We start from the raw sequence: 24,171 nt of genomic DNA, 5'->3' as shown, positions 1-24,171 counted from the left end.
TCCATCAACACTCACAAGAATTTAGGTTAACGCTACATAGCAGCCCCAAGAGCGTGTAGAATGCCCATTGCCCAACTGAATGTCTCTTCTCTCTATATATTGTGAAGACACCGCAGAGGATCAGTGAACTGGACCTCAACTGAATAAGAGAAAGAAAATCCGCCTCAATTGCTTTGGGGAAATGATCCCAACATCTCCCTGAAACAGAGCCTCATCTTTTCATAACCAGGGTCTGGTGATGCCATAAGCTTATTCCAGGAGTCAGAGAATATCACAAACTCTGAGGAAGTGCCATTGAGGGTAACCCAAAGATGGTGGGCAAAATCAGCCCTATTAGTAACAGTGAAGAATTGAACACAAAAAAGTGGCACGAAATATGTGACTATAAAGGTAGATTGGGAGGGACAGGGAAGTGTGGAGATCTAGGTCTGGAGTCTGGAGCAGCTGGATTCAAATATGACCTCAGACACTTCCGAGCTTTGCGACCCAGGGCAAGTCGTTTAACCTTTATTGCCCAGCCCTTACTGTTCTTCTGCCTTAGAATTGCTACTTACAATCTATTCTAAGACAGAAGGTAAAGGTTTGAAAAATAATAACAAAAATAAAAGTAAATTGGGCTAGCTATCTAACAAGGATTAGGCTAACAAAGGGTCAGTCCATGCATTGAGATGGTATACGTGGTATACATCAACGCTAAGAGCATTTCAAGAATGATTCTCTATGGAAAGTTTGTGGGAGAATGGGAAAGAATTGCACAAAATGAGGAGGTGGTTAACTTCTGAAGTGCACAAGGAAAGCCCGTATTTGTGAGATCACCAGTCCATTAAAATATTGTAGGAACTAACTATGTTCCTGACTCCATCCTAAGTTGAGTCGATAAAGTATGTTAGGTGGAGAAGATTTGGTATTGTGACTGTAAATCTTCAGTATAGGGGGACATTAGGTTTTAATTTTTAAACATCTAAAGAATCAGATCAGAACTTTCATTGTATATGAGAAGTTTACTATAATCATCAGAAATAAATTGTAATAAAATGTAAACATTTTATTCTTTATTCTATAAAACATTCTTATAGTGAATAACAGAAAAGTTACCTCTGCTTTCCTCTTTCAATAATCTTTTTCTCCATAGATTATACATAGTACTTTGCATCTTCCTGTGCTCTACCATATTCTCCTCTGTACTTTAGATCACATGTATTTATTGTATATTACAGTATTGTATATTTGTTCTAGAATGTCATTTTTACAGTTTGTTAGGTTATAAATTCCATGAGGACAAAATCATGTGTCAAGCACATTTGTACCTGTTATCCAGTCATGTCTGACTCTTCCCAACCTTATCTTAGCACAGTGGTTTGCCCTTGCCTTCTCTAAGCTCATTTTACAGGTGAGGAAACAAAGGCAAACAGGGTTAAATGGCTTACCCAAGGTCTTATAGCTACAAAGTACCTGAGGTCATATTTGAATTTACAACAGACAATAAGTGTCCCTGACTCCAGGCCCAGTACTTTATCCACTGGACCACCTAGTTACCCTTTCTAGAGCCTAGAATAAAAGTGCATATAAAATAGACTGATTGAATGAATAAATGAATGAAGCAACTCAACTTGTTTATTAGAAATATACACAGACAGCATATATATATATATGTATAGAGAGAGAGAGAGAGAGAGAGAGAGAGAGAGAGAGAGAGAGAGAGAAAGGGGGGGAGAGAGAGAGGGAGAGGGGGAAGAGAGAGGGAGGGAGAGGGGGGAGAGGGGGAGAGAGAGAGGGAGAGGGAGGGAGGGAGGGAGAGAGAGGAAGAGAAAGGGGGGGGGGGAGAGAGAGAGAGAGAGAGAGAGAGAGAGAGAGAGAGAGAGAGAGAGAGAGAGAGAGAGAGAGAGCATCTTGTTGGTGGGCTTTTTTTTATCACTGCCATTGATTCACTGAACTTTGAATATTTCTGTAATTTCTTTCTGTAATGTGTGAGATTATCTAGCCATCATATTAGTAGTGGAGAGCCATGAAGCAAATGCAATTGGATATTATTATAAAAGCAGAGGCTTGTACTATATCTCACCATCAAGTATCTGCCCTGAGGCACATGTAAGAAAGGCTGATCTCTGCAAGACTTTATCTCTTAAATAAATCAAACCAGTAATTCAGCTTGGGCTGCCTTTTGGTTACTTTCATTCCTCCCAGGAAGGACATAAAAGAACTCTACCTTTACAGGTTCATTCCCATGTAAATCCAATCCTTACTTCTTGTTCTAGCAACCATCCTGCCACATCTGACTAATGTGGAAAAGCCAGGATGAATAATCCTACCACAATCCTCTCTAGTCTAAATTGCTTTATGTTGTGATGCTCTCTCTAATACCTTCTCTCCAGTTGTAGATTGCTTTAGGTAATAATGTTTCTAGCACTTCGATTAGGAATATCTTTCATCTACCAAGCAGTCACTAGTTCTTATCTTTCTCATATTTGTATTCCCAGCTCTTGTCACGGTGCCTGGTGCATAGTAGGCATTTAATAAGTGTTTATTGACTAAAAAACTTGCTATCAGGGAGGTCTGTAATATTTTGCATGCATGCTTCTTTGCTTTATTCTCACTTTTTTCTTTTTTATTGATAAATATTTCCCTCTTCCTTCTGTGTTTTTTTCTTTTTAATGATCAGGAACTATGGTAGACTACCTCTGTGACACAGTCACACCTAAAAGAATAGGAATAGCTCAGACTCCATGATTAAAGATACAACTGTCCCTGACCTGTCAATACAGAGAGAGCATCACCAAAAATCTTTAGTGTTTTCTGTGTCCAATACTTTCAACTGTTTTCTATACAACCTGGCTTAAAAGACTACCCCAGGTCCATATGTGACCCAGAGTAACAGACATAGGGAAAGCCATTTAGAACACCAGACCTTTTAGAGCTGTACTACTTTGTGGTAAGTAAGTATACTTGCTTCTCTATGCTCTCCACTCAACGGAATCAACTCTGGATTTATCATAATGTGTTAGCCAATAATCCATTTATGGAGACTTGTACACACCTATGGAATGAGTATAGTAACACCAGTCCTGAGGACTTGAGTCTCCCAGGTTTTGTCTAAATATTTGTAGGGACCTTCAGAGTTGGAGAGAGGCTGAGGTTCTTCTATTAAGAGAGCCAAGGCGGAGGGAGGGGGGGGGGGCAGCTGGGTAGCTCAGTGGATTGACAGCCACGCCTAGAGATGGGCAGTCCTAGGTTCAAATCTGACCTCAGACACTTCCCAGCTGTGTGACCCTGGGCAAGTCACTTGACCCCCATTGCCTCACCCTTACCACTCTTCTGCCTTGGAACCAATACACAGTATTGATTCCAAGATAGATGGTAAGGGTTTTAATTTTGAGAGAGAGACAGAGAGACAGAGAGAGAGAGAGAGAGAGAGAGAGAGAGAGACAGAGACAGAGAGAGAGAGAGACAGAGACAGAGACAGAGACAGAGAGAGAGACAGAGACAGAGAGACAGAGAGAGAGAGAGAGAGAGAGAGAGACAGAGAGAGAGAGAGAGAGAGACAGAGAGAGAGAGAGAGAGAGAGAGAGAGAGAGAGAGAGAGAGAGAGAGAGAGAGAGAGAGAGAGAGAGAGTTGCTCCTTGGCTTGGTTGAGAAACAACTTTATTACTCCACTTCTGCCTCATCGCTCCATCTACTTTGCTCCTAAAGCTCTAAGCTTGGCACATGAACACTTTGCTTTGGTCTAGGATCTCCTCAAAGCTCTTGTTGTTGACATTTCTCCCAGAATCTTTGCCATCTGTTTTCCCTTCCTCAGGAAAGGCCTTTGGATCTCACAGTAAGAGAGTCAAAGCCATTGTATTGAGCTAGTTAACACCACAGGAACTCTCAAATGTTATGAAGAAGCCTGCTTATCTCAATTAGAATTTTCCAGTTCTTTCATGTTGCCAGAATAGGGCAACAGAGTTCCATATACCTTTTCCCCATCTCAGGATCTATAACAGCAGTGTACTCTCCAGACAGTCAGCACATCTCACTAAATTGTTTTGAACCTGGGAAAGACAATCCTGCCTCTGTCAATTACCCTGAGCTTTGGAAAAATCTCAAGACAGCACTAGACCCAGGAAGGGAAGAGGACTGGGAAGAGACAAAACTGGTAGCTGCTAATGGAAATCATGCACAATGCATGAGCTCTTTTCTGGTTATGAGAGATTTTTAATTTAATTCAACAAGTATTTTACATACCATCCACTATATGCAAAGCATTGTTATTTCCCGGGGATACAAACTTTAAAACATGTATCATCCTTGCCCTCAAGAAGTTTGCATTCTACTTTAAAGGCCAACTAGTGTGGATTACTCATTGAAAATAAATTTAACATTTTTGGGGTAAAGTTTCATTTACCCTCTAATTGAACACTTTTAATAAAAGAGAACTCAGAACTTAATAAAAAAAAAAAGTGCATTCTATTTTTAGAAATCTCAGTTTGTTGGAAAGTTCTTCTTTATGTTGAGCCCAAACCATAAAAATGAGAACATCAGTAAATGCAGAACTAGTTGCCTATGTTCTTGTCTCTAGAAAATTTTATTCCATATGTAACTCTAAAGGATATATTTGATGAAAATTCTGGAGTGAAAAAAAATCTTTTGCAGATGATCTTCTACAGTAGACCACATCTTCACAATCCCACAATCGACTAAGTGGTATTAGAGACCACAAGATCAAATATTAATTAGAAAGTATTTGAATCAATAGTGCAAAACACATTTGCAGTCTTAAAGACTCTTCTCCAACAAGACATCTCCCATCCAGATGTGAAGATCATACAAGATAACTTGGTAGATGCATCCACAGAAACAACATGCTTCAGTGACCTGATGATCATGCCCCTCGATCTCTGTCTCTGTCTCTTTCTCTCCTTCTCTCTCTCCCTCTTTTTCTCTGCCACCCTGTCTCAGTCTCTCTGTCTGTCTGTCTCTCCATCTCTCTCTCTGTCTCTGTCTCTCTGCCCCCATCTTTCAACTTTTAAAATACCACACTCAGCAAATACATGACTGAGTGAATATTGCCCATTTGTCTTATTTTAAAAAACACATTTGTTACAACAAAGATACATGTTTTAAAAATTCATTTGCTGAATATGCACAACACATAACTTATTGATTTAAACAAAGCACTGACTGTTCAGAAGTGTGGAAAGATTGATTGAAAAGATAAGAACTATTGTGTGAGATTGTTTTGTTTTGTTTAGAATGGAAAATTTATGTATATTATACTTTGAATTTTTACCTGGGTGAACTGTGTTTGACACCCTTTACCTAAGGGGAAAAAAGTAACTATCATTTCTCCTTATTACCTATATATTGGATTATACAATTTTAAATCTAAAACTCCAACCAGCTAAAATAATTACTTTTCAAGATTCACAAGTGTAGTTTAGGGTATATAAATTATGGGAATTAAAGTAAATTGCAGTTGAAGTGGTTGATTGAAAAAATATAATATAAACAAGAATATTTTAAAGGAATTAAGCAAGTTTAACCACAGATAAATTTGTCGATTTAAAAATTAATATGTAGTTTTCTTTTTAATAGGTCTTATTAATTTTTAAATAACATTTATTTCACTTTGAAAGTCTTTTTGGTCAATAAAAAAAATCTATGAAAGGAATAGAATACCATGTGCTACATATGCTAGGCACTAGGAATAGTGTACATAGATAGAAATGAGAGTCTTTCCCTCAAGACACTTATATTCTGTTGGGGAAAATATATATACATATGAATTGATATACACAAAGTAAGTACACTATAGTGCCCACTCTCCAGTTCAAGATATTCCATAGCATCCGGTGGGAATCCTACATTACATTTTTGCTTTTGTTATCCTTGTTTCTTGGGTATACTGACTGTCGCTGGGGAAAAAAAGCACTAGTCTACACCAATCTAAACATAACTGTAAATCTTCTAAAATAATAGGAATACAATCATAGAATGTCTTCATAGAGAAAGCTGGTTAGAAGTAAATATTTGTGTGGAACAGGTGTGTGTGTGTCTGTGAGAAATGCTGTGCTAGAAAAGCTATTTGTTGATATTTAGTTGTTCGGTTATATCCAACTCTTCGTAACTCCATGGACTGTAGCACTCTTGTATTATCCTTGGAGTTTTCTTGGCAAAAATACTGGAGTGGTTTACCATTTCCTTTTGTAGTACAAAGCTATTAAGGTATTTCACATTCTGGTAGTCTGTTAGTTATGTTCTTAAATTTTTTTTTTCAAATTACATGTAAGACAATTTTCAACTTTCATTAAAAAAAATTTTGAGTTCCAAATTCTTTACCTTCTTTGTCTCTCTTCCTCCTCTTTGAGATAGCAAGCAATTAGATATAGATTTTACATGTGCAGTCATACAAACAATATTTCCATATTAGCCATGTTGCCAAAAATGGGACAAAAAAGGTTTAAAAAATATGCTTTGATCTATATTGAGATTCCACCAGTTCTTACTCTGGAGATGGAGAGCAATTTTCATATGTACTTTAGTATCGTCTTGGATTATTTTATTGCTGAGACATAGTTAAGTCATTTTACACTGATCATTGTACAAAGTGGCTGTGTCTGTGTACATTGTTCTACGGGTTCTGCTCACTTCACTTTGAATCATTTCATGTAAATCTTTCTAGGTTTTTCTGGACAATAATATTTTATCACAATCATATACTACAACATCCCCTCAATTTCCAGTTCTTTACTATCACAAAAAAAAGAGCTGCTACAAGTATTTTCATACAAATTGGTCTTTTTGCCTATTTTATAGCCCTTTGAGCATAGTTTCAAATTCTCTCCAGAATGGTTATATCAGTTCATAGCTCCACCAACAGTGCATTAATATCCCAATTTGTCCATATCCTCTTCCACATTTGTCATTTTCCTTTTCTGTTATATTTGTCAGTCTAATAGTTTGTGAGGGTACCTTGGAGTTGTTTTAATTTGCATTTTTCTAATCGAGTGATTTAGAGCATTTTATATGACCATAGATAGCTTAGATTTCTCCTTCTGAAAATTGCTTATATCCTTTGACCAACTGAGGACTGACTTATAAATTTGGCCTTTAGCAGAAATAATTGCTGTATATCCCCCCCCCCCCCAGTTTTCTATTTTGCTTTTAATTTTGACTGCACTGGTTTGTTTGTGCAAAACATTGTTAATTTAATGTAATCCAAATTATCTCCTTTATATCCCATAATGCTTTCTATCTCTTGTTTGGTCTAGGTACATATTGCTAGAAAATAAGAATATGATATCTATGAAGACAGAAATTGTGCCTTATTCTTTGTCTGTCCTATAGCAACTAACAAAGTGTTTTATATAAAGTAGATCCTATGCAAATTAACTAGTAAATATACAGATGAATTGAAATCATGCTTGATGAGTTGAATAATATAGTAGCTCTTCATTTATAACCCTATAAATGTTGGGAGATAAGATCATTATTTATGTTACAAATTTACTCTTTTATCAGACTTTTAGAATGTAGTAACATTTTAGAGGACAGATAGCTTGATCTGTGAAGAGGTAGATAGCCATAATCATTGAATGCTAGACTTGGGGTAAGACAAATTTGGGTTCAAATCCTGACTCTGGTATGTATTAGCCGCTTAACTGTGGAGAAGTCACTACATTTCTCTGATGTTCAAGCAACTCTTTAAGACTTATCTGTGGACCAGACACCAAGCATGGGCTAATTAGTTCACTATCTAATTCCTTATTGCAGATGTGTGGTTGAGATGTCACTCTCAATGTTATAGAAGAGCTTATCACTCCCACATACTCCAGAGTGAAAGAAAACTAAAGAGTAACAAAAATAACTTCCTTCATCTGGTTAAGAACTACAAAATGCTGAAAGAACTCAGGGAACGCTGGGATAGAGTATGTACCAGGTTAGCAAATGTAAGACCTGATAAATAGACCTGAAACCTAAAATTGTTTAAAAAGGAATTATGCCTGGGAAAATATGAGTAAGCAAATGAAGATACTGAATAACATTAAAAATCCCGTGGATTAAGAGAAACTCAAATAATCCCAGACAAAAAGAATAGCACCAGAATAAGAATGAGCAAAGCAACCGAAAAAGAAGTGACTTAATCATAGGAATTGTTGAAAGAAATGAAACAAAAGAAAAATGAACAAAAGAAAAAGTGAAATTACAGTTGAATTAAGAGCTCTGGAGGAAATAATTAAAAAGGAAGCTGATAAACAAAAGGTTAAATAAAACTTACAAAAAGAATGGACTTCGGAAAAATGGAATGGGATAGTCAGAATTCAATGATTTGAGGGAGATTACCAGAACTACTTATAGAAAATTAAGATAAAAAAATAAGAGAAAGAACAAGATATTGTTATTGTTCAGTTATGTCTGACTCTTCATGATCCCATTTGGGGTTTCCTTGGCAAAGATACTGGAGTGGTCTGCCATTTTCTTCTCTAGCTCATTATGCAGTATCTACACCCCCCCCTCCAGGGTTATTGTGAGGATCAAATGAGATAATATTTGTAAAGTGCTTAGCATAGTGTCTGACACATAGTAGGTGCTACATAAATATTAACTCATCTTCCTGAATTCAAATCTGGCCTCAGATACTAGCTGTGTGACCCTAGGGAAGTCACGTAACCCTATTGTCTTCAGTTTCCTCATCTGTCAAATGAGCTGAAGACATGACTGAAACAACTGAACAACAACAATAAGAAAATGCTAACTGTTATCATTCAAAGAAAAAGTACTGCAAATGTAGCAAGAAAGGAAGAGTTCAAGTGCCAAGGATCCACATTTAGGATCACATAAGACTAATGCTGCAACTACTCAAAAGGAAAGAAAAATCTGAGAATTGTTACAGGTAAGAGAAGGTTATATCGGTTGCAAGAGAGAGTGGCATGAGACCAGCAGGAAAGGATTCTGGAATCTTGAAAAAAGGGGGATGAGTGAAAAAACTCAGCAGCGGGGAGTCTCTCTGGGGGGTTGCTGACTGCAAGCATCCAGGAGGGTTTGCTGCCAAGCTACCTGGTGGATTACCTTTACTTGTCCATTGCTGTTAAGACCTGTGATTGCTGAGAAGACGATCCCTGAACTACAGCTAGCCTGATTCAACATCCTGTCAAGTGCAGCTGTTGTGAATGAGATTTAAGTCCATCTGGACTTGGGACCTGTCCCTGGGCCCTGCTAGTCTTGCCACAGACCATCACCCTTCAGTACTTAGTAAGGGGGGGGGGGGGTAGTACAGGATTAGCTAGATCAAGAACTGGGAATTTTAGATAATTGAGGTGAGGTGTAGTGTAGACCAACTCTGTGAAGGCTCTCTCTGAAGAGACAGTTAGGTGACTTTAGTAAGAGAAATTTAGTATCAGGGTTACCTTATTCCCCTTTCAACCTGTTCCTATTTAATTAAAATACTTTCCTGTAACTGAGTGGTCGGTGTGTTGATCTCAGACCAGGCTCTGCCCTGGTTTGAGTTTCTGTTGGCCTTTCAACCCACAGTTAACAACTGATACTGGCCCAGTACAATTCATCCTGTCACATCCCCCAAACCCACCTCCCTTTAACAGAATATAGTATCCTAAAAGACAAAAAATCAACACTTGCAACCAAAAATAATTATTGAAATTATTTATTGAAATACCCTCCTTTATGCCTCATAAAGTCTACTTTTTCCTTAAAGATACAGCTTATCTGCCACCTTCATGAAGCTTTTCCCAATGTTCTCAGCTGCTGGTGCTCTCTCTCCCTCTCTCTCTCTTTCCCTCTTTCCCTCCTTTCCTCCCTCCCTCCCTCCCTCCCTCCCTCCCTCTCTCTCTCTCTCTCTCTCTCTCTCTCTCTCTCTCTCTCTCTCTCTCTCTCTCTCTCTCTCTCTCTCTCTCTTTCTCTCCCTCTCTTCTTCTCTCTCTTTCTCTCTCTTTCTCTCTCTCTTCTTCTCTCTTTCTCTCTCTCTCTCATTAATTCTCTTTTGTATTTATTTGTATTTGTTCTTTTTTCTATTTATTCTCTTAAATATGTATTTATCTCCTCTATTAGCATGTAAACTCCCTGAGAGAAGGAATTGGTTCATTCTTGTATCTTTCACACCTAACACAATGCTAGATACCTATTTGGTGCTTAGCAAATGCTTTTGACCCCCAATCAGTTAAAGAGAGATAGGAAAACCTTTTAAACCAAAAGTGAGCAGCCCAGGGAATGATGTTCTTTTGACATTTGTTTGTTGTTTTTTTAATTCTTTTTAAAATCTTTCTAGTTTAGGCCTTCTATGAGTTAGAGAAGGCAAAGAAATGTTGTTTTCAGAGATTCTGGAGGTAATCATAAGTAGAGATAGCATTAATTTTTCACCAAGGACTTGCTTAAACAGAGTTGGTGTTTTTCACCAAACCTGTAAGCAACATTTATTGTGGACAGGTTGTAATATGGAAGATGAAATGAGTTTATTGCATTTGTAAAAATTTCCCCATGTAAACCTCAAACTTATTGGTTTTGACTTAAAAGATAGTGGTACAGAGTGCTTCTGAGTACAAACAAGGTTCAGTTTTTGTTAAATTTAATTTTATTTTGACTTCCTGGGGAGCTACAGATTTCAAGTCAAATGAGAAGTATAGAAGGAAATAGTGATCTTTTTGGTTTTTTCTGTGTCACCTGCAAGATAATCTAGAGTCTGGTAGTAAGAAAGTGCTTTATTCATTGGTTCCATTAGCTCAGAGATCATAAAGGCTTTCATACTGTCATTCTAGTTGACCCAAATATTTTTGAGGGATTGTTGATGAAAGTTTGAGAATAATCATTGTGTAATATACTAGGCTGATTAATCCTCATGTATTATTTTCTTCCTTTTATACATGAGTAAACTGAGGCTCAAAGATGTTAAATGATTTGCCCAGGATAAGATAATTTATCAAGGGTAGGTAGGATTTGAACCAGGTTTCCTGCTTCTCATTCCAATTCTCTCATTCCTATGCCATGTTGCCCTTTATGGACACCATATATGGCATTCATACAAATGAAAAAGAGACAATGGAAAGACCTCAAAACTCCATGGGCAGATATTTTAGAATGGTGGAATAAGCAGATTAATTCAATATTAAACTTAACCAATATAAATTATATTGAAAATAAGAAGAAATAGGTTGAGAGGGTCAATCAAAACCCCTCTCAAATAAGCAGGCATTCCCAATTTTATTATAAGCAATCAGTCAACTGATGCTGACTGGCAGCACTAGAGGCTGTGACATAGAAGAGCAATGCCTGCCCAATCGGCTGATGTTCCCCTTCCTCAGCAGGATTTATGGTTGCCAGGATGTAAATGGGAATCCCATTTCCCTGAGGCTTGTTTCTGCTCACTCCTCTGAACTCCACTGCCAAAAAAAGCACCTAAGAAGGAGCTGACGTATTTATACCCAGTTCTCTAGCACCAACCATGCCACTCTATCTAGGGTTATCGGCAACTAAGACCACTTTTTAAAGTTAGGAGGGGAAAGTCGTTAGCCCTGTGCTTTAGGGAGATCACATTAACGTCTTAGTCAAGGACAGTCAGTTTTCATTCCAGGCAAGGGAAACAGCATGAGCAAAAGCAAGTGAGTATGATAGTCTCAGTGAGAGGCAGTAAAGAAGCTAGCCTGATGATAATGAAATATTCTTATCCTAGATAAAACTGGATAGGCAAGAGGGAACCCAGGCCATTAAAGGCTTTGAATACCAATTAAAAGGACTTAGATCTTATGAGATAGATAATAAGGGACCATTGACGTTTTTTGAGCAAAGGTGTGAATTTGACCAAAGCAATGTGCAAGGAAGATTAATTATTTGGCTACAGTGTGTAGCATATAGTGGCAAGAAGAAAACACTTTAAGTCAAGATCAGGTAAGAGACTGTTGGAAAGTGAGAGAGCCTGAAATCTGGAAAACATGGGAAAAGGAATTAAGAAAGGAATATTTGAGATCTGAAGCAAATTAGGTTATCCTTAGAAGAAACAAGACTAGAACAAAAAGAAATGTGAGAATAAGAATGGTTACTATGGGGAACAATGATCATCACCTTTGCTTAGGATGCTCTGACTGAGATTTCAGTGCATTATCTCAGTGGTGCTGGTTAACATTGGAAATGCCAGTGAAAAAATGTTGGTGAGCAAGGAAATGCAATCAATCAAAAACTGATGGATTTTCCCAAACTGACATCTAGACATAGAGGTGTCAGCTTCAATTTACATAAAGCGAGGGTGTTCTGGAGTAACAATCAGGAGGCTGCCTTTGCTTAAAAGTTAATCATTCTGCACGTCGATCTTTATTTTTTAAAAATGTTATTGCTTTGTGAAATTCTTTCTTCAATTTTCCTCTTTGTCTTCCTATCTGAAATACTTTCCCTCTGTTAACTGTTTCCTATTTATCTCATATGCAGTTTTCTTCATATATATATTTGTTTGCCCCATTAGATGGTGAGCACCTTGAGGACAGCAACTGTCTTTTGCTTCTTTTTGCATGCCCATCACATAGTGTGCCTGGTGTATTGTAGGTATTCAGTAAATGTCTATTGATTGATGATCTCCAAGGTTATAGAATCTCCTGGCAAGTCTGTCTTATGCTACTTTTGTGTCCCACTCCACGCTTATAACCATAGCAGGCACTTAGCAGGTACTTCAGAAACACTTGCAGATCCAGGATGCCTTAATTGCCCTATGCAGCATAATCTTCCATAATTAGATCTGTAATTTCTCTTATGTAAAAAACTGAGCCATAGTTTTATTGATTTCACTTTTGTATGAATAAAGATAAGCTAACCTTTTCAGAAACAGCTTCAAGATCATTTAAAATGAACTTTTTTTAGTATATGTAACTAGACTGAAGACCTCTTGAATGCAGTATAAACAGTCTCGGCAACTCAGAGTCTACTTCATTTTCCCTAAGGGTTATTTCAGTGCAGTTTTCATTTTCGCATGTCTTTATTAATCATTTTAATATCTTTTTTTCAGTTCAATTCAACATGGAAGGTAATGTGCAGGGCTCTGTTTTAAAATATAATTATCATAAGGAAAAATACATGTACAAAAATATTCATAGCTGCACTCATTATGGTGGCAAAAAATTGGAAAATGAGGGGATGCCCTTCAGTTGGCGAATGGCTGAACAAATTGTGGTATGTGTTGGCGATGGAATATTATTGTGCTCAAAGGAATGATGAACTGAAGGAATTCCATGTGAACTAGGATGACCTCCAGGAATTGATGCAGAGTGAAAGGAGCAGAACCAGGAGAACATCGTACACAGAGACTGATATGATGTGGTACAATCGAATGTAATGGACTTCTTTACTAGCAGCAATGCAGTGATCCAGGACAATTCTGAGGGACTTATGAGGAAGGACACTATCCACATCCTGAGGAAGAACTGTGGGAGTAGAAACACAGAAGAAAAGCAACTGCTTGATCACATGGGTCAATGAGGATATGATTGGGGATGTAGACTCTAAATGATCACTCTATTGCAAATATTAATAATAATATGGAAATAGATCTTGATCAGTGATACTTGTAAAACCCAGTGGAATTGTTCTTTGGCTATGGGAGGGGGAAGGAGGAGGGGAAGGAAAGAATATGAATCATGTAACCATGGGAAAATATTCCAAATCAATCAATTAATTAATTAATTAAATTAAAAAAATATAATTATCAGTCAACAAGCATTTATTATGTATCTAGTAGGTAGGGGACAGTTAGGTGGCTCATGGATAGAGAGACAGGAGGTCCTGAGTTCAAATCTTGTCTCGGGAATTTCCTACCTGGGTGATCCTGGGCAGATCATGTAACACCCCTTGCCTAACCCTTGCTTCTCCTCTGCCTTGGAACTGATACTTAATATTAATTCTAAGGCAGAAGATAAAGGTTTTTTAAAAAGGTACTTACAATGTGTTAGGTACTGTGCTAAGCTCTGGAAATACAAAGAAAGGCAAAAGCCAGTCCGTGCCCTTGAGGAGTTCAGAGTATCAAGGGCAGAAGAGTAATATTCAAATAGCTACTATAGACAGAATCAACCAGAGAGAATGAGAGAGGATACAAAGAGGATACAGAGCCTATTTCCTTTTGAGCATGATCTTTCTATAGATTTCTTTCTACAGATACTATCTGATTTCAAAGCTAACTACAATTTGGATAATAAACTGTGTTCGTGTGCATTTGTGTGTGTGTGTATTTGAAGGAATTATTGTGCATTAGGGTTAATATTCCCTTTACGAGGTTGGCCTGGTTTTGCCAAGTCAAGCCAAATCGTGGGAAATTGATCTTATTGTCTTCTCACATGTATGGCTTCATTCTGAAGCATTCACGGAAGACTTACAATAACATGGCCTGTCATTTTGTTCTGGGTATGTTACAACTGGGCTAGTATTTACTTTGAATGACTGCTTGCCTAATGCTGTTAATGTGGGCTATATTCTAGCTTGTCCTGGGCATATGTCCAGATCCTGAGGGAAAGGTCGATTATTTAAAAATTAGTTGCTTAGAATTAGCTAGGATGAGAAGGCTGTCTTCTCTAAATTCGATATACTATTGTGGATGCTCACTACTCCATTTCATTGGTGGCATAGTGTGTTTCTGGAACCCTTTTAAAAAGTGAAATTTCTTCTTTTTTCTTTCCCAGTGATTGTAAATCTCAAAGAATCTCTCCCTTTTATTGCATTATTTCAATGCAATGCCTCATATATGACAGGCTCCTGATGAACTACTTCTTAAATAGGATTGCATACTTCAAAAGACATGTAATTTAATTGATATGGGTATTGGGGTATAGTGAGGCAGATCACAACCAGCAGGAGGAATTGGGCATTAGGCATCTGATTTTATTTCAATATTTAACTAGATCACTTAAACTTTTCATTTCCTAGCGGAACAATGCTTTGTACAAATGAAAATAGAACTATAAATTTCTTGACCATATGAAAAAGGTAATTTCTGCCTGGTTCCCCTTTTTATTTTGTGAATTTGGAATATCCCACTTATAGGTTTTGCTCCTCAGAGTATGAGTTCCTGTTAGTGTCTTTTTCATGAGGAAAGATGTGTGTTAGCAAACACCAGTCTAGAGGGCTAAGTTTAATTGTCTGGTTTTATCTTGGAGTCTTCTCTAACCCTTCCTCCATCCTTCCTCCATCCTTCCTCCATCCTTCCTTCCTTCCTTCCTTCCTTTCTTTCTTTCTTTCTTTCTTTCTTTCTTTCTTTCTTTCTTTCTTTCTTTCTTTCTTTCTTTCTTTCTTTCTTTCTTTCTTTCTTTCTTTCTTTCTTTCTTTCTTCCTTCCTTCCTTCCTTCCTTTCTTAATTTCTATCTTTCTTAAGTTCTTTCTTTCTTAATTTCTATCTTTCTTAAGTTCTTTCTTTCTTTCTTCCTTCCTTCCTTCCTTCCTTTCTTTACTGTCTTAGAATTGATACTAAGTATTAGTTCAAAGGCAAAAGAGTGATGAGGACTAGGCAGTTGGAGTTAAGCAACTTGCCCAGGGTCATATAACTGGGAAATGTCTAAAGCCAGATTGGGACCTAAGACCTCCCATCTGTAAGCCTGGCTTTCTATCCTCTGAATCACCTATCTGTCCTTGGAGTATTTGTTTCTATGATGTCACTGAAAATGCTTTTTTCTCAGCTATCTTCTCTCCATATATAGACATAAATTCTATTTGTGATTCATCATATCATTTATTATATTTGGGATTTAATGCTAACCTATTGTTTTTGTTTATCTAAGGTAAATGGTGAAAATTCTCATATTAACTTGAAGGAGTGAAAATCAATAAATTATAGAGCTAGAAAAATATATGAGGAAAGGTGCCAATTTCAATAGTGGTGAAACGATGTTAATAGTGGTATGACAGAAAACAGAGCAAAAACCCTGTGGAGGGTTTGGTGGAGACAAATAGACATGATTTCTATTTGAGTCTGTAAGAGAAAAAAAACTAACAAATATCTTTATAGTGTCATTATATAACACAAAAAGTAGGATACAGTGTAATAATGGACCTCCAACTGAACACCTGTCCAAAAAAGCAAATTTATAGCTATAATAATTAATTAATCAAGAATAACTGACACTATTATACCTCTATGTCTTGTAAAATACTTTGCTCACCATAACCCTATGAGTTAGGTGGTTCAAGTATTATTATTCTCATTTTGTAGATGAAGAATTTCAGATTCTAGGAAGTTACTTTGCTCACCAGCTGGGTGGCTCATTGGATATAGCACTGGGCCTGAAGTCAGGAAGAACTGAGTTCAAATGTGGCCTCAGACACTTATAGTTATATCTCTGGATAAATAATTTAATTTCTACCTGCCTCAGTTTCCTCAACTGTAAAATGAAAAGAATAATAGCACCTATCTCCAAGGGGGTTGTGAAGATTAAATAAGATAATATTTGTAAAGTGCTTAGCACAGTGTCTGGCACATAGTAGGCGCTTAGTAAATGCTTATCCTTTCCCCCTTTCATTCTCTGTGATCATATAATTAGTAAATGTTTAGGAAAGGATTCAAACTTTGATCCCCTGGTCCCAATTCTAGTGTTTTTTATTGCTATCCCACACTATATAAGCACATCTGGTGAGTACTAGGACTATCTGTATTTGGCATTGCCTTAGCTATAACATTGCACTTATTCAAACAAGTTCTGAATTAGTTTAAAATATGTCAACTTTTAGTATATCTGTGATCTCATCTGTGTGGGTTACTCTCTTCCCCAGTAGAGATGACAATTCATCCCTATCTTCTTGTTCTGTATAAACCTTGTCTGGGTTCTCATTTCCACCCAATGTTCCAGGGACTTTCCTCTAGATTTCATGGCATTGTATGGATGCCAATGAAGTCTACAGGCTTTCTTTCAGTTATCCCTTTCCCTCACAACACACCTAGCACATTTTCTGTATTAAACATAAATCTCTCTGGTGGCATCCAGCCTTTCCCCTCTACTATCCCATATGCCTATCCATATCTCCTTGACCTCTGTTTTAATTCTTCAGTGTCTTCAGTCTTTAGTTATGGCATTCCATAAATCATGAGCAATACCAGACGAATATTATTTTGTAAAAGTGGACCTTTGTCTCAAAAAGAAGATTGGGGTCATTAAAAGCATTGTGCAGATTTTTTTTTAATTTTATTTAATTCATTAAGAAATTTTTTTCATGATTACATGATTCATGTTCTTTCCCTCCCCTCATTCCACCCTCCTCCCATAGACAATGCTCAATTCCACTAGGTTTTTACATGTGTCATTGATCAAGACATATTTCCATATTATTGATATTGCATGCAGATTTTTTTCTGATAAAGGTTAGGTATCCATGATGTATAAACAATTATATATACATATATATGGTCAAAGGACATGAACAAACAGTTCTCAAAAGAATTGCAAAGTATTAACAACCCTTGAAAAAAATCTCCAAATCACTAATAACAAGTAAAATGCAATTCAAAATACACTGAAATTTCATCCTGAAAATTGGAAAAAATGACAAAAAATGATAACAAGTAATGCTGGTGGGATTGTGAGAAGACAGGCACACTAATACATTGTTAGTGGAGCTGTGAAATAGTATAACCCTTTTGGAAATCAATTTTAGAACTATGCAAATAAAGTAACTACTATGTCCATATCCTTTGAACCAGATACTTTATTACTGGGTCTGTACCCGAGGAAGCCATCAGTGGGGTAAAGTGGAGGAGGAAAGTCCTCATATACTCTAAAATATTTAGCAGCACCTTTTGTAATAGCTAAACATTGGAAACAAAGTAGATGTCCATTGTTTGGGTAGTGGCTAAACACCTTCTGGTATACGAATATGATGCAATATTAATGTTAGAAATGATATGTGTTATGAATGCAGAGAAGCATGGGAAAATGTATTTTAATTGATGCAGAACGAAGCAGAGTCAGTAAAACAATATACCCACTCACTCCAACAAATGGAAAGAGAAACTATACACCACAATAACAAAAATAAATGTAGAACTATGACCAAAGGGCTATAAAATTGTACATACCCTTTGATTTATCAATAACATTACTAGGTCTGTATCCCAAAGAGATTTAGGAAAAGGGGGAGGGCAGAGAAGGAACTATTTGTGTATATATATTTATAGCGGCCCTTTTCATTGTGGCAAAGAACTGAAAATTGAGGAGATATTCATCAGTTGGGGAATGACTGAACAAACTATCATTTGTGATTTTAATGGTGCTATAAGAAATGAAGAGTAGGATACTTTCAGAAAAATCTGGAAATACTTATATGAACTGATGAAAAGTGAAGTGAGGAAAATGAGGAAAACATTGGACACAGCAACAACAACATTGTACAATAATAATTGTGAATAACTTAACTGTTTTCATCAATACAGTGATCCAAGACAATCCCAAAGAACTCATGATGAAAAATGCCCTTCTCCTCCAGAGGAAGAACTGATGAAGTCTGAATCCAGTTGAAGCAAACTATTTTTCACATTATTTTCTTCACGAGTTTTTTTGACATGTGCCTTCTTCCACAGTGATGAATATGGAAATATGTTTTGCATGATAGCATATGTATAGCCTATAACAAATTGCTTACTGTCTCAAGGGAGGAGGAGGAGGGAAAGGAGGGAAGGAAGAAGAGAATTTGGAAATCAATGTGTTAGAAAATTAAAATATTAAAAATTTTTTCATGTAATTGCTGAAAATAAAATACTACTGAACCAAAAAAAGTAAATAACAAAATTAATAAATGTCAAGTGGGACTCTAATTAAGAGATATGAGACGACATCCCCCAACCTACTCCTTTGATTGAGATGGGAAGTGCACAAATGGTACACATTACACATGCTTTCAGATTGTTTCAAGGTAACAATTAGTTGTGCTAACATTCTTTTCCTCTCTAAAATTACTATTTGTCATTTAGTATGGTTCTTAGGGAGGAAAAGAGGGAAGAATACATGGAATACTGTGGTGATGTAGTAAAAAAAAGGCATTTAAAAAATTTATTTTAAAAATATAGATTCAAGATCCTGCAATTCTTCCAAAAAATAATGTATCCCATGTTCTTCTTTCTATTCAATTCTGGACCCAGGTCCATCAAAGATTCAAGATATGTGTCATTCATCACCCTGCATATTTTGGTTTCAGAAATAGGCAGTCTCTACCTACTTGGTTTTTATCATTGTGGCTAGTTTGGCCAATGATTTTGAATGATTATGGATCTTATTTTGAAGACTACAATGGAGTGAGTTTAATATAGGCAACACATTGTCATCCACAAACAGATAAATCATGATTCCCAAGGATTGAAGATGAAGTAAGTAGCCCACTTTGCGCCATATGAACTTAAAATGAGCCATAATTTTGGATATAGACAATATGAAGATTTGTTTTACTTGATCATATTTATTTTTATAGCAATATAATTTTTTATTTTTATTTTTATTTTATTTTATTGATTAATTTAGAGCATTTTTCTAGGATTACAAAAATCATGTTCCTTCCCTCTCCTCCTCCAGCCCCCTCCCATATCCAAGACACAATTCTACTGGGTTTTACATATGTCTTTCATCAAGACCTATTTCCATATTATTTATATTTGCACTGGGGTGTTCATTTAGGGTTTATAATCCCAATATATATATAATCATATCCCCATCGATCCATGTGATCAAGCAGTTGTTTTTCTTCTGTGTTTCTACTCCCACAGTTTTCCTCTGGATGTGGATAGTGTCCTTCCTCATAAGTCCCTCAGAATTGTCCTGGATCACTGCATTGCAGCTAGTAGAGAAGTCCATTATATTCGATTATACCACAGTGTATTAGTCTCTGTGTACAATGTTTTCCTGGTTCTGCTCCTCTCACTCTGCATCAATTCCTGGAGGTCGTTCCAGTCTCCATGGAACTTCTCCACTTTATTATTCCTTTTAGCACAATAGTATTCCATCACCAACATATGCCACAATGTGTTCAGCCATTCCCCAATTGATGGGCATCCCCTCATTTTCCAATTATTTGCCACCACAGAGAGTGCAGCTATGAATATTCTTACAAAAGTATTTTTCCTTATTATCTCTTTGGGGTACAAACCCAGCAGTGCTATGGCTGGATCAAAGGGCAGGCAGTCTTTTAGCGTCCTTTGGGCATAGTTCCTAATTGCCCTCCAGAATGGCCGGATCAGTTCACAACTCCACCAGCAATGCATTAATGTCCCAATATTGTCACATCCCTTCCAACATTTATTCCTTATTTTTTAAGGTATTTCTTTTTATTCTTTGATGGGTTGGGAAGTGCATCTGGTTACCATTACTTATGCTAACTAGTGGATGAACAATAATTAGCCTTACACTTCTCAATGTCTGTAATCAAACTTTACTAATCAAAGTGTGCAAACCAAGCCTTTTAAAAACAGACCACCACCATCCTGATGCATTAGAGGTTCCAATTGGCATCTTTCTTAATAAACTAGATGAGGTTCCCTCTCTGCTTAGCTGAGGGCCAAGGCTATTTATCTCTCTTCAGAGAGCTCTTTAGGCACATCTCCAAATCTCAGTCAATCAGCACTGCCTTCAAGTCATATGGACTTGCTCATATCTCAAGTGCAGGGAACGGAGGAGTATTTCCAACTATTTACTGGGCATCTTCACTAGAATGCTCTGCCATTACTTCAACCTCAATTTATCTATAAAACCCCTACTTTAGATTTGCACAGATTGGGTCAATCTTGAAGCATATAAAAATCTCTCTCCAGCTTGTGCTTTCACAGGGATTTACCCAGGGAACATCAGAATTGATTCATTTGCTTTTCATCAGGGAGACATTATCAAAGTTCTCCATGTGTTATCAATGGGCATCAGTGGGTGCACTCAATGTGCTGGAGGCCTTCTTGGTTGTCTCCTGACACTACAAAGGTGCCAGTGGGGAATTCTGCCTGTTGGCTTCTCCAAGTTATTAGTTGTTTTTTCTTCCTGTCAATCAGTTCCTTAAGGATACCTTGTAAGTCCATCCTTCTTTGAAGTCTGTCATTGGTTGTGTGCTGCTCCACTCGTAATTATTGTTTTTAGTTGTGTCTGACTCCTTGTGATCTTTTTTGGGTTTTCTTGGCAAAGATCCTGGAGTGGCTGGTCATTTATTTCTCAAGCTCATTTTACAGATGAGGAAACTGAGGCAAATGGGGTTAAGTGACTTGCCCAGGGTCACACAGCTAGGAAATGTCTGAAGCTAGATTTGAACTCTTGAAGCTGAATCTTCCTGACTCCAAGTCCAGTGCTCTATCCACTGTCCCACCTAGCTGTCGTTGGCCCCACAAGTATAGCCTTCAAGAACTGATGGTTACCTTTATGCTATTATGAAATATCAGCTAAAGGTAATACAGGACTTCATAGACTAAGAAGCATTTCAGTCACTCCTGCCTGTTGTTTACTGACTGTATTTTAAGTTCTTACAAAGTCTTGTTGGTTCATCTTCAAATATGTGGCAGAGGCGCTCTCACCTGTTCATCCTCATTTCCAGTATATTGGGTGAAGTCATGATGACCTCACACCATAACTTCCTGAATTGTACATGGCTCTAGAAATTCTTTAGTCGTCTTGTCACCCTGAATGCCATTATGGCAGATATCTTCCCCAAACATTGCTTTCATTATGATGTTCTCTTGCTCAAGAGCCTAAACTTTCAGAGGAAAAATAAGTTATAATACAAGGGCCATTACTATTATCAGCTGGCTTCATGAAACAGTGTTGTATGGTGGATAGAGACTTGGCTTGGAAGTCAGGAAGAAGGTTCAAGTCCAGCCTTGGACATCTACGGGCTATATGACTCTGGGAAAGTGATTTAATCTTCTAGTGCTCCAGGCAACTCTCTAAAAAATGTAAATCGCAGGGCAGGTCCTAATCTGCTTTGCTATGGAACTCTTTATTGGGATTTCTCTGGGCCAGTGAGATCATAGGCCCATTCCAAATCCAGAAGCAAATCCATGCAAAGCATGTATTTCAGGATTTCTTCATTTTTGCCATGTACGAATGAAATCTGAGGCTCAGGGTGAATCAAAGGAAAATGTTATGACTTTATACTGGGTGGGGAAGAGCAGAAGATTCTACTGCTTCCTGGTCCCTTAAGTACCCTTTTGTTGATCAGTGCCTTTATAACGTTGCACAGATTTTGCAGCTTGTTAAAGTTATGAAAGATTTTATATTAAATGGTGTTTTAGCTTCAGGTCAGTAAGAGCAGCAATGGCAACAAAGCTGTGGTTTTCAATTTTCCTTAATGACTGAGAAGTCTAGTGTCTTGATTCTGACATTTGCTAAACTCATTATAAAAAGATTTGCTTGATTGACTACTAGAAAACCTGACTGGTGGCAATACGTCCAAGAGGAATTTCCATTTTTCTTGACTGTAATTATGATTTTCTTAGGAAAAAAGTGGTTTCCCTCCAAAGAGACCAACAAATGCCTCTTAGTTTGCTACAGCACACTCCAGCAAGCTACATGCTATGTTGGACACTAGGGGAATATGGAAACCATTGTACCCAAGAATGATGACTAATAGAACCAAATTGATGTGTTCTTCCCTTTTTTCCCTATTAATATATTTGGAAGAAAACCCTTACCTTCTGTGTTAGAATCGGTATTAAATAGTAGTTCAAAAGCAGAAGAGAGGTAAGGACTAGGCAGCTGGGGTTAAGTGACTTGCCCAGGTTACACAACGAAAAAGTGTCTGAGGCTAGATTTGAACCTAGGACTTCCCTTCTCTAGGACTGGCACTCTATCCCTTGAGCCACCAAGATGCCCTGTGTTCTTATTAATATTGACCACTTCTGTGAAAGAGAAAAAGTACCCTTGCTCATGTTGCCAAGTCAGAGGCATTTGGCTCTGGTTAAGAAATGGAAACCCAAGTTTAATTTTTGAAGAGACTATCTAATGGCTTTTTTGAATATTTATTTAATAATTTCCCAAGAGACAAAATAGGAGCCCTCTCTTTCAAGGCATTTAAAGCTTGACTAGACAGAACACTAGAAAAGTCATGTTAGGGCAAAATTTTGCACATTTGGGGGAATAAAAAGATTTAAATTATTAGCTTGGTAATCTTAAAATTTACTAAAATATAACTTGCATATTTAGAATGAAGATGTCTGAAAGTAACTAATGTAACTGCCTATACCTAGAAAGGATACTTTTGTTAAAGCAACCCAAAGAACTGAAAACTAAGGGAGTGCTCCTCAGTTGAGGAATGATTGAGCGGATTATGGCATATAAGTGAAATGGAATAGTATTGCACCATGAGAAATGATGAAAAGAAAGTTTTTAGGCTATTATGGGAAAAGTTGTATAAACAGATGCAGAGGGAAGTGATCAGAACCAGAAGAACAAGTATCAATAGCAACACTGTGAAGACAAACAACTTTGAAAGACTTTAGAATTCTAATCAGCAGAGTGACAATCACAGAGTCAGAGGACTGAGGAGAGAGAGAGAGAGAGAGAGAATAGCAAAAGTTAAGGAAATAAAAATCAAACTACTGCCACTGCATACAAGAAACACATTTTTAAAAATAAAGACACATGTAGAATGAAAGTGAAGAATAACAACAAAATATTCTTCAAGCAGTTCCAAAAATGCAGGCTTTGGGGGCAACTGGTTAGCTCGGTGGATTGAGAGTCAGGTCCAGATGGGAGGTCTTAGGTTCAAATCTAATCTCAGACACTTCCTAGCTGTGTGACCCTGGACAAGTCACTTAACCCCTGTTGCCTAGCCCTTACAGCTCTTCTGTAACCTGTATTCTGGGACCAATACACAGTATTGAGTCTAAGACAGAAGATAAAGATTTAAAAAAAGAAATTACTAGCCCCCTCATTGAAAAAAAATCACAAGATGGGAGAGCTGGGTGGTTCAGTAGATAAAGAGCCAGGCCTAAAGTCAGGAGGTCCTGGGTTAAAATCTAGCCTCTGATACTTCCTAGCTGTATATCCCTGGACAAGTCACTTACCCACTGCATAGCCCTGACTGCTCTTCTGCCTTGGAACCAATACACAGTACTGATTCTAAGGCAGAAGATAAGGGTTTTTAAAATATGCAGGAGTTCCCATCGTAATTTCAGATAGACATAATTATTTCATATAAGACAATAAAAATTCACACCAATAAAGATAAAAGCATTACGAACTGATATTTTCTGAAATGTATAGAAAC

Source organism: Monodelphis domestica, chromosome 3 (genome assembly GCF_027887165.1).
Source record: "Monodelphis domestica isolate mMonDom1 chromosome 3, mMonDom1.pri, whole genome shotgun sequence".
Lineage (NCBI taxonomy): Eukaryota > Metazoa > Chordata > Mammalia > Didelphimorphia > Didelphidae > Monodelphis > Monodelphis domestica.
This window is presented reverse-complemented; position numbering follows the sequence as displayed.